At 52.6% G+C, this 9,359-nt stretch overlaps 1 long non-coding RNA gene and 1 other non-coding gene across 3 annotated transcripts; one reads left to right on the top strand and one right to left on the bottom strand.

The window, feature by feature from the left end:
• Positions 1-2,142: 2,142 nt before the first annotated feature.
• Positions 2,143-2,333, bottom strand: LOC113616755 (U2 spliceosomal RNA). Its single transcript, XR_003431404.1, has one exon. It is a non-coding gene; the product is annotated as a U2 spliceosomal RNA (small nuclear RNA).
• Positions 2,334-2,455: 122 nt separating this feature from the next.
• Positions 2,456-6,145, top strand: LOC113616753 (uncharacterized). 2 transcript variants are annotated; one of them, XR_003431402.1, is made up of 3 exons: positions 2,502-2,905; positions 3,290-3,444; positions 4,952-6,145. It is a non-coding gene; the product is annotated as an uncharacterized LOC113616753 (long non-coding RNA). The 2 variants fall into 2 exon arrangements; XR_003431401.1 differs by having other exon boundaries at positions 2,456-3,444.
• The last annotated feature ends 3,214 nt before the right edge of the window (positions 6,146-9,359 follow it).

Here is a 9,359-nt window from a genome sequence, read left to right as displayed (position 1 = left end):
AATCAAGATAAGGAATATTTTGATACAGTGCATCTTGCCTGGATCCTAAGATAATCGAGAGATTTATTTTGATTACTGGGTTTTTGGTGCTCCCTGAAATTTTTTGGCCAAGGCAAGCGCCTCACTCGTTTCCCTCCACTCTCATCCCCATTCTGTTGACCTGCGCTGTCACAGCCACTAGCCACTCGCAGCTAGGGAGCGCTAGGAAGGTGGTTCCTCCTAACCCATATGTGCTGTTAAGTGTGAAATACACACGGGATCGCAAAGGCTTGGTATTAAAAACTGTCAAATAGCTCCGTATTAATTACGTGTTGAAGTGGTATTTCAGATATCTGTTTTTGTTTTTTGTTCTATTTTTGTGGCCGCGCCGCAGCTCCCGGTAACCCCGACCAGGAATCAAACCCGGTCCCGCCACCCCCACCCCCACCCCCATTCTTATCCTCCCGCCCGGGCCCGCTGGCTGCCCTGACCGGGACAGTCTGGTCAGCTTCCAGGTCAGGAGGCCAACATGAGCGTTGCATCAAGGAGTTCCAGTCCAGAGGCCGAGAAACCTTTCGTGGGGCTCAGATCTACTCACCGACGGTTTGTTAGTGCCTCCGTGTGTGAGCCAGGCACTGCTTATGGCACGTTCCTGGTCACAATCTCATTTTACCTTTACAGGACCCTGAGGAAGTGTCATCACCCCCAAACCTCAGAGGGGAGAGAGGCTGCCTGACTCACCCCCGGGGCTTCCAAAGGTCTTCCAAGGGCAGAGGTCTTCCCCCGAGGCCCGGCAGCCAACTGTCAGGCACAGCCCTTGGCTCATCCGGATATTCTTCTCTCTGGCAATGACTTGCTGAGTGCCTCTGACAGGCCAGAGCTGTTAGGGGTTCGGAGTTACCATAACAGATCGCTGTTGCAGAGGTACAGGAGAACATTGAAAGTACTCATCGTCAGGGAAAACATACAGCGTTTAGGGTCACTTCCTAGTAATCTGTTCTAGGCCCTTGCTGCTCAAAGCGCGAGTCTGTGAACAGCAACATCCGCATCGCCCTGGAGCCGGTGAGAAATGCAGGACGCAGGCACCAAGTCACACCTCCGGTCTTAGTTTGAGAGGGCTGCCAGGGCTGCCAAAATACAACGCCACAGGCCGGTGGCTTCAAGAACGTAAATGGATTTTGTCACAGTTCCGGAGACTGGAAGTCCCCGATCGGGGCGCCAGCCTGGCAGGGTTCTGGGGATAGTCTTGGCTTGGCTTGCACGTGGTGGACTCCCCTCCCTCTCCTCACGTGTTAGAGAGAGGGAAAGGATAAGCTCTCCCGTGCCTCCTCTCATTGGGGAGCTAATCCCAACAAGAGGACCCCATCCCCCATCACCTCTTCCAAACCTCACCGGCCCCAGAGGCCTCCCCTCCGGATAGAGCTTACAGATACGAACTTTGGGGGCACAACTCAGTCCGTGACCCCTACTGAACCAGAACCTGCATTCCTGTAAGGTCCACAGGCGACCCCCGTGCACCTTAGATTGAGAAGATTGAGAAGCACTGATTTCTTAAGTCACACACACTGGAAAACAATGTGAGTTTTGGTGGTCAAAGTTGATGTGTTACTTTGTACGTTTCCCGAGGAAGATTAAACTAGCTTCCTGGGCCAAACTCACCGCTACGAGCCACAGAGAACTCACTGTATGCCAGTCCCTTGGCTGAGTACTTCACACACTCCATCTTACTTAATTCTCCTGGTAACACTATGAGGTAGGTATTTAAACCCGGACGGAGACCACTCTTTATCCTTCCTCGCGCGTGGTGAACTTTCGTTCAAACCGCACAAGACTCACAGCAGAAGTAGATCCCGCAACTTACGCGCGGTGGGCTCTTTTTTCAAACCCGAACACGAACTCTCATCTCCTCACGCTGCCCCGTAGAAAGTTGGGGACAAGGTTCCGCAGAAAGTACCCTTCTCTTCCCTCCCACTAGTCACGCTTCGCAAACACCCATAACCTAGCCACTTAGGTCCGCAAGATGAACAGCAGACACAAAAAGAACTTCCACAGAAGGGCAGTGTTACACCTCGCAAACGTAAAAAAAAAAAAAAACCTGTAACTGGGCGATAAAAAAACCATAAACCACAGCTCTTACTTTTTAAACCTCAGTTATTTCCCCGGGAAGGGTGCACCAGTCCTGGAAATACTGCAATACCAGGTCGATGCGTGGAGCGGGCGGAGCAAGCTCCCACCCCGACTCCGGAATCCAAAAATCCGTTTAATACGATGTTCTCGGGTAGAGAACGTATCAGATATTAAACTGATAAGAACAGATACTACACTTGATCTTAGCCAAAAGGCCGAGAAGCGATACCCAGCGACCTGCCATCGCTGTCTCCGTCCTCCTCGCATCCATATTGGACTCAGTGTGACCCCTGTCACTGCTCACTCGAGGTCTCACTTCCTTTGCTTCGGTGACAGTACTGTGGGTGGCACCACACCACACTCTCGGGAAGATTTTTTATTCTCTACACCGTAGAAGAGGAATTCGGTACCTGCGGTAGCTTCGCCGTCCTCGGGCTGGAGCGCCATTTTAAATTTGCATGCCCCGCCCTCTCCGCGCGGGTAGGTGTAGCCGCGCGGGTTGATCCGCCCAGTCCTCGGCACCGCCTCTGCGCGCACGAGCGGAGGCTGGGCCGGGGCGGACCTCTTCGTTGGCACCAGCTCTCCCGTAGACAGAATTCGGGGGAATTGGGGGTGGGAGAATAGAGGAGGGCGTCTGCGCAATTGATTCGCAGCAGACTGGTCCGAGTACGAAAAACGTCATCTGGTCTTCACTGTGAAGACGACAGGGTCCCACGGGCTGGCTCTGTCCAGGCCGAAGACCCAGTCGAAGGCTGGGAGTCCAGGAGTGCCTGTCCGGTGTCGCCTGGCAGGGGCTGCGGTGAGAACTGGGGACCCGAGATCGCTCCCTGCGAGCACTGCTGCCCTGGTTGTCAGGACCCCCGCCCTGCCGCGGCTGCAGGCCACTAGGGCAAACTCCTTCACCTCCAGAGCCTTAACTCCCCAGCTGAGAAGTGGAAACCTTAGTGCCTACCGTGTGGGGTTGAGGGGCTATAAAGGGAGCTAGTGAGGCGACCTTGGTTTGGTAGTCTAGAATGTGGGCCCTAGTGTCCAACGAGGTTCCAGTGAAGGCGTCATGGCTGTGACACTGAAACAACTGAGCAGCTGTGTTGCCTGTAACAACACAAGAGGAAACATTTATTGCTTGGGCCGGGCTTTGCGCTAAGTGCTTTCCTTATATCAGACTTTCAAAGTTTACCTACAGACGGAGCGGTTGACACAGAGAGGGTGAGCAACTTTGCCCAAGACTACACAGCTACTTAGCGGAAGAGGTCGGATCCATCTATGAAGAGCACGGGACCTAGAAAAGGGCACCAAAAGAAAGAGAAGTGGTTCTTGTGTGTCCCGCCCACTATGAGAGTAAGTGTTGCTGAGCCTGACACACAGGTCTGTCTGAAGAGAGACAGGAACAAGCTGTCTGGTGCAGCGGTTAAGAGCAGAGACTCGGAACACCTAGTCTCTAATCCCGCTCCACCTGTTAATAATCACGTGACCTGGTGCGTGACTTGGCCTCCCCGCTTAACCGTCTGTCTTCGGTGTAGCCACGTTATCTGTAAATTGGAGATAAGGAAATGAGAAATTATTAGACACGATCTTAAGAATTACGAGACACGCCTGGGATATGGTATTCCTGTAAGTACCAAATGTAAGGGAAAATATCGCAACTCACTTCTCTGTAGCTTACCCTCTTCATCTAGAAAAATGAGAATATTAACATATAGTCCTGTGCTCAATCTCCCCTCGTTCTCCTGGTTTTATTTTACTCCATAGCACATGTCACCTGACATCTTACACGTTTATTTGTTTATTGCCTTCTAGCCTAATAGCATGTAAGTAAGCTCCAGAGCAGGGAACTTTATCTCCTCAGTGTTTAGAATACGGCCTGACACATGCTAGACACATGAACACACGAATCTGGTTGAACACATGAATGTGTAAATATTAAATAATGCGATTTGTCCGTACAGAAAGAGATTAGCAGGCCTCCTGGCTCGCGGTAATTATTACGACCCTCACTGTGTTCCACTACATTTCTGCTTGCTTCCATGTTTATCAGGTCATCTTGTGCTCACCAGTTTAGCTTCCTAGGTATTTTGATCTTTAGAACGAGGTACCTTGGATTGCAGACATGCATGTTCTGTCATTGCAAAGCCGTATCTCCCTTTGTCAATTAACGACTTAGCATTCTAATTCACGCACCAGCTTCTTGTGAGTTCGGTTAACGTGAGTCAGTGCCCCTCAGCCAGCTCACATCCATGTGTACAGACGAAAGTGCCTATAAAAGTTCAGGCAACACCAGGACGTGGCTGGCTGGTGAGCCTTCCTTTGTCCAAGCGTCCTACAATCTCACTATGGACCCAGTTATCATTGCTGCCAGGGAGTTGGAAATGATAAGCCAGAGACAGAGACTGGAAGAGCACAGATAGCCTTCTCAACCAGTGCGTTTCCCACAGCCTTGCCCAACCATCATGTTATCAAACTTTTGCATACTATCCAATGTTATCTCTTACTATGAGCAAGGTTGCACAGCTTTTCATGCGCTTGAGATCCATTATTATTTTCTGTGAACTGCGCGTTCCTATCCCCTGCCCACCGTCTTTTGAACTGTTGATCTTTTCGCGTTTCCATCTCTGACCTACTTCCCATTTGTCCTAGTATTTGAGTTCAGGTATAGATCTGATTTTATTTTGTCTGGATGGCTACCCAGTTGTCCCAATATCATATATGAAATAGTCCATCTTCTCATCAGTTTCAGATGCCAACTTTACCATATTAAAAAGTGAGTGTATACACACACACACACACACACACACACACACACACACACACACACACATATATATGACTTCTCTTTTTTTTTTTTTAGAAAATCTTCTGATATCCTGTTTTTAAGAGTCTTGATTCAACTGATTCTCTGGTATCACACCTAACTCTGTGCCTGTCACCGTGTGGGTCCTGGGATCACACAGGTGAACGTGACCTCGTCCCTGTGGTCAGCAAGGGGCATCTGCCGTGTTCTTCCATTCCTCTCCTCTGGCTGCCGCTCAACCACATCCACTGCTCTTTGCTGCCGAGGAAGCCTTGCACGCTCAGATAAGGTCTGCCCGTGCCGAGGCTGCCAACTCCAAGCGCTTCTAAGTGTTCCATCCCTGGGCATCAGAAGCCTGCTGGGTGCCCTGCCAGCTGGGGAGGACAGCCTCTTCAAGTCCAGGCCTCACTGTATCTGTTTTTCCTGGCCCTGCAGCAGCGCTGCCTTCCCCTCAAGTTTTACCCTGACCCCTTGGACAGCTCCCTCAGGTTTCTTTTCATCACTTGTCAGCTTGCCCTAGTTGAAGAGACAGGGAGGGAGATACCATTTTGTTTTCTCTGACCTCCTCTCCCTTCTCTCTGACCCCGCCCTCTCGCCCTCAATTCTCCTTTCTCCCGCCTTCTCCCTTTTCCCAGTCACAGAACAAAAGCTTTCACTTTTATGACTAGCAACAGAACTGGATCGGTCTGTCTGACTTCGCAGTCGGAAAGGGAGATGGTTTTTCCCAGCCACGTGATCAGGGGGTGCGCGTGGACCAGCAGACCTTCTGCTCCTCACCCCCCTGCCCCCGCCCCGAACGTGCTCGGGGTCCTGGCGCTACAACGTAAGAGTCTGTGTGCTGGAGAGCAAGTTTCCTGCCCGGCTAGACTGGATCCATCAAACTAGTTAGACTCAACCAAGAACTGGGCTTTTCGCAACTTGGCTGCCATCACGGAGGCCAGCAAATCCCCACATTTTCTTTTTGGTCTTTCAACAGCCCCCAACAGAAGGCGTCACACTCCACAGTGATGCCTGATTTTGTCCATTCCAAGATGCCCATCGTTTTCACAGCTTTACGTCTCAGGAGCCAGCATGCGTCTTACATTCGACGCCAGGAGAAAGCACTCTCGCCGTTTAACATCGCAGCACGTCTTTCTTTGTTTCTTTCGTCCTGTCTTTCTTCAGGGCTAGGTAAAAGAACGGTACCTCTCACAAAAGATGGCATCTTAAATTCGTGAACTACTATAACAATAAAAGCCTCTGTTTATTGAACCCGATGTGTGACGTGGATTATTTCCTCCCAGCATCACAACACCTCCAGGATGGAGGTATCATGACCCCTACCCTGCAGGGGAGGAGGCTGATCAGAGCTGGGAGAGCCGCTAGATCGCATTCGCACGCCTGTTAAATAACGCAGCCGGTATTTCATAAGATTTACCTGGCCCACGCTTCTAACTGTACCCTGTTCTCTCCGCAGCAAAGGATTCTGGGTCTCTATAATAACCAGCTCTATTAAAAATGCAATGTGCGAGTGGCTACAATCAGTTAACAGCACGGGAAGTTCCCCGAGGGCTGATATGAGTTAAAATCCAAATCGACAGGGGGCGGAGTGGGCTACGGAGTAGAATCGAGAGCTGGAAGGAGTTCTGAGGTCAGAGGTGGGGTTGGGAGAGGCAGCTTGCACAGGGGGAAGGCACGAGAGGGGCTCGGAAAGGGAGATGAGAATCGGGAGGGCGCAGCCTTGGCAGATTTGCCCTGAAAATCCCTCCTCTCGCGGGAGGACTGGCTCAGAGGGTTGGAAACAGTTCCCCAGATTCAGCCCAGCCCACCTCCCCTACCCTGAGCGTCTCCACATCTGAGCCCTGGTCCTCCTAAGGTAGGAGGACAGGAAGAGGGAAATCGAGGGAGGAAGAGATACCAACAGGAACCCGCTTCCTCTTTTGCCCATTTAATGACGGAGACAGTCAAGTGCCTTTCTCTTTCTCTTTCTCTTAAAATAGGTACTTTCCACCTAAATATTCGCAGAATTCGTTTATAGGAAGATAAATGTGCTGTGAAAATAAATGTCCAGTGACAAGCCTCCATTTCATTTTTTGTATCTGGAAACCCTTGTGTATCTGTCCTTGCAAATGACATCCCTGGGTGCTAGGACGAGGAGAAGGGAGTATAGCACCTCTTTGAAAAAGGGAGAAAGTTTTCCGGCAAGGCTCAGGTCCCACTGGCCCCTCAGCAGAGCTGGGGCGCCCCCAGCAGCTGGCCATAGCCAGATGCCCACTGTGACGGTGGGCACTTCCCAAGCATCCTATAGTGTCTTCCAACAACCTTCAGAGGAAAGGCTCAGAGACGCTGAGTGACCTGCCCAAGTTCCCCCAGGTAGTCGGTGACACAGGCGGGATTGAACCCGAGTCTGTTTGACTCCAGAGCGCTAGATGACTCCACCAGACTGGCCGCCTGAACTGACAGACGGACTCTCTGTTTGAGGTTCAAACTCTCTGTTTGAACCCGTTTTCAGGTTCAAGGGCTGCACCCTGCACCCTCCCTCCACCAACAACAGTGCTTGAGGCTGAGGCCGGGTCGAAGCCCCTTCTCCACCTATACCCTCCTCTTGCTTCCAGTTGGACTCAGCCTCTGCCGTTTCTAGAAAAATTTATATCTTTGGGGAAAGACCAACAGTCCACCCAGTCCCTGCCCCCAGAAGCCTTCCCCCGGGCTTCACGAAATGACACCCTCCCCTGGCCACTCCACCTCCTGAAGACCCAAGGAGTTCAAAATGACTCTCCCCAGAATGTGCCACTTCGGCCTGGGGCTATTTGCGTTGAAGGCCGTGGAGGCCCCAAGGACACAGGAAGAGCTTTCTACCTCCCCCTCAACTGCCTAAAGAATTTAGATAGGGGGCCTGGCTCAGAGAGAGTTATTATCAGAGACAACTTTTATCTGAGAGACCCACCTGCACAGCAGGGCAACATCCCATGACAAGAAGGGCAAACGTCTGGTCTGCCCGTCTTTTTGTCCCGGTGACTCACCCTTCTCTGCTTTGAAGCCCAGGCCCTTATCGCATTCCTTAGCTCAGGAGGGCATATAAGCCTCAGCTGCCCTTGGGTCTCGTATCCTTATGGGATCCCTGAACATACGTAATTATACCTGTTTTTCTCCTATGAGTCTGTCCGATGTCAATCTGGTCATTAGACCAGCCCACAGAACCTAGAAGGCTAGAGGACGAATTTTTCCTCCCCAACGGGATGAAAATCGGGTAGGATAATAAATAATACCAACCTGTAGCTGAGCGATTTTATATTTCATTTCACATACCTCTCATCCATTGACCCACGTGGTCCTGTGTGAACCCCGTGAGGAAGGTAACAAGTGCTACCCTTCTGGTTTTCCGGGCAAGGAAACTGAGGCCCAGAGAGGTGAGCTGAGTCCCGGGTCAGAGGAAGAGAGGGAGGGTAGGCTTGAGCCCGGTGCATCCAATCCCCGGAACCAGGGTGCTTTCTAATAAGCCACTTTGCCTTCACAGAGCTCACACCTCAGTGAGAGCTGGCCGGGTCTCGTATCTTCTTTTCCTTTTTTTGGTCTTCTGTGGCCGCTCCACGCGGCATGCGGGCTCTTAGTTCCCCAACCAGGGATGGAACCTGTGCCCCCTGCAGTGGAAGCGCGGAGTCCTAACCACTGGACCACCGGGGAAGTCCCTGTTTGTTCTTGAGTCAGCACAGCGGGGGAGACGGAGGACTGAGGGAGGAGGGAAGGGAGGGGTCAGCAGAGGGCCAGATGAGGAGGCTGGAATCCTGGGAAGGGTGGGAGAAAGAAACCGGAGAGGAAAGCCAGACCACTCGGGGGATCGTCCCCCGGGGCCCCCTGAAACTCAAGGCTTAGGTGGAAAGGTGTCTTCTACCTGCCCAGGGCCCTGGAGAGAAAGGTACTTTACAGATGCTCTCTAGGAGGCGTGGGAAGAACACCCCCCTCCTTCCCAGGGCAGGCGGGGGTGGTGGGTGGGGGGTGGCGGGGGGGGGGGGCGGGGAGGGGCTGCCCAGTTGCCCCCGGTAGCGGCCGGCCGTATTGTGAGGTGGTTCTGGTCACAGGCCAGGGGGTTGAGGTGGGAGGAGACGGAAGTGGTGGGGGCAGTGGCAGCCTCCTGGGCTCTGCCTGCCCCCAGCCCCTGCCTGGGGCCTTCTGTCACCGCCACCATCATGGGCAGTGCGTACCACTGGGAGGCCAGTCGCCGGCAGATGGCTTTGGGCCGGAGGAGGTGGCTGATGGCCCAGCAGCAGCAGCAGCAAGAGCAGGTGCATGAGAGGGGCCCCGTTCACCAGGGTCCTTCCGGGGACACGGAGGGGATGGGGAGGGGAGACGACGGACCCCAAGGAAGCTGTCCATTACCTGGTGAATGTTGTTTTGCTTGGGCTGGAGGCAAGCAAGGTCCTTGGATGTCTTGGATGGACCGTGTGTGTGTGTGTGTGTGTGTGTGTGTGTGTGTGTGTGTGTGTGT

The sequence above is a fragment of the Aethalodelphis obliquidens genome, unplaced genomic scaffold (assembly GCF_003676395.1).
Source record: "Aethalodelphis obliquidens isolate GAN/ISIS:26980383/991018 unplaced genomic scaffold, ASM367639v1 scaffold459, whole genome shotgun sequence".
Classification (NCBI taxonomy): Eukaryota; Metazoa; Chordata; class Mammalia; order Artiodactyla; family Delphinidae; genus Aethalodelphis; species Aethalodelphis obliquidens.
Note: the sequence above shows the minus strand (reverse complement) of the source record. Positions and strands in the feature narration are given on the sequence as shown.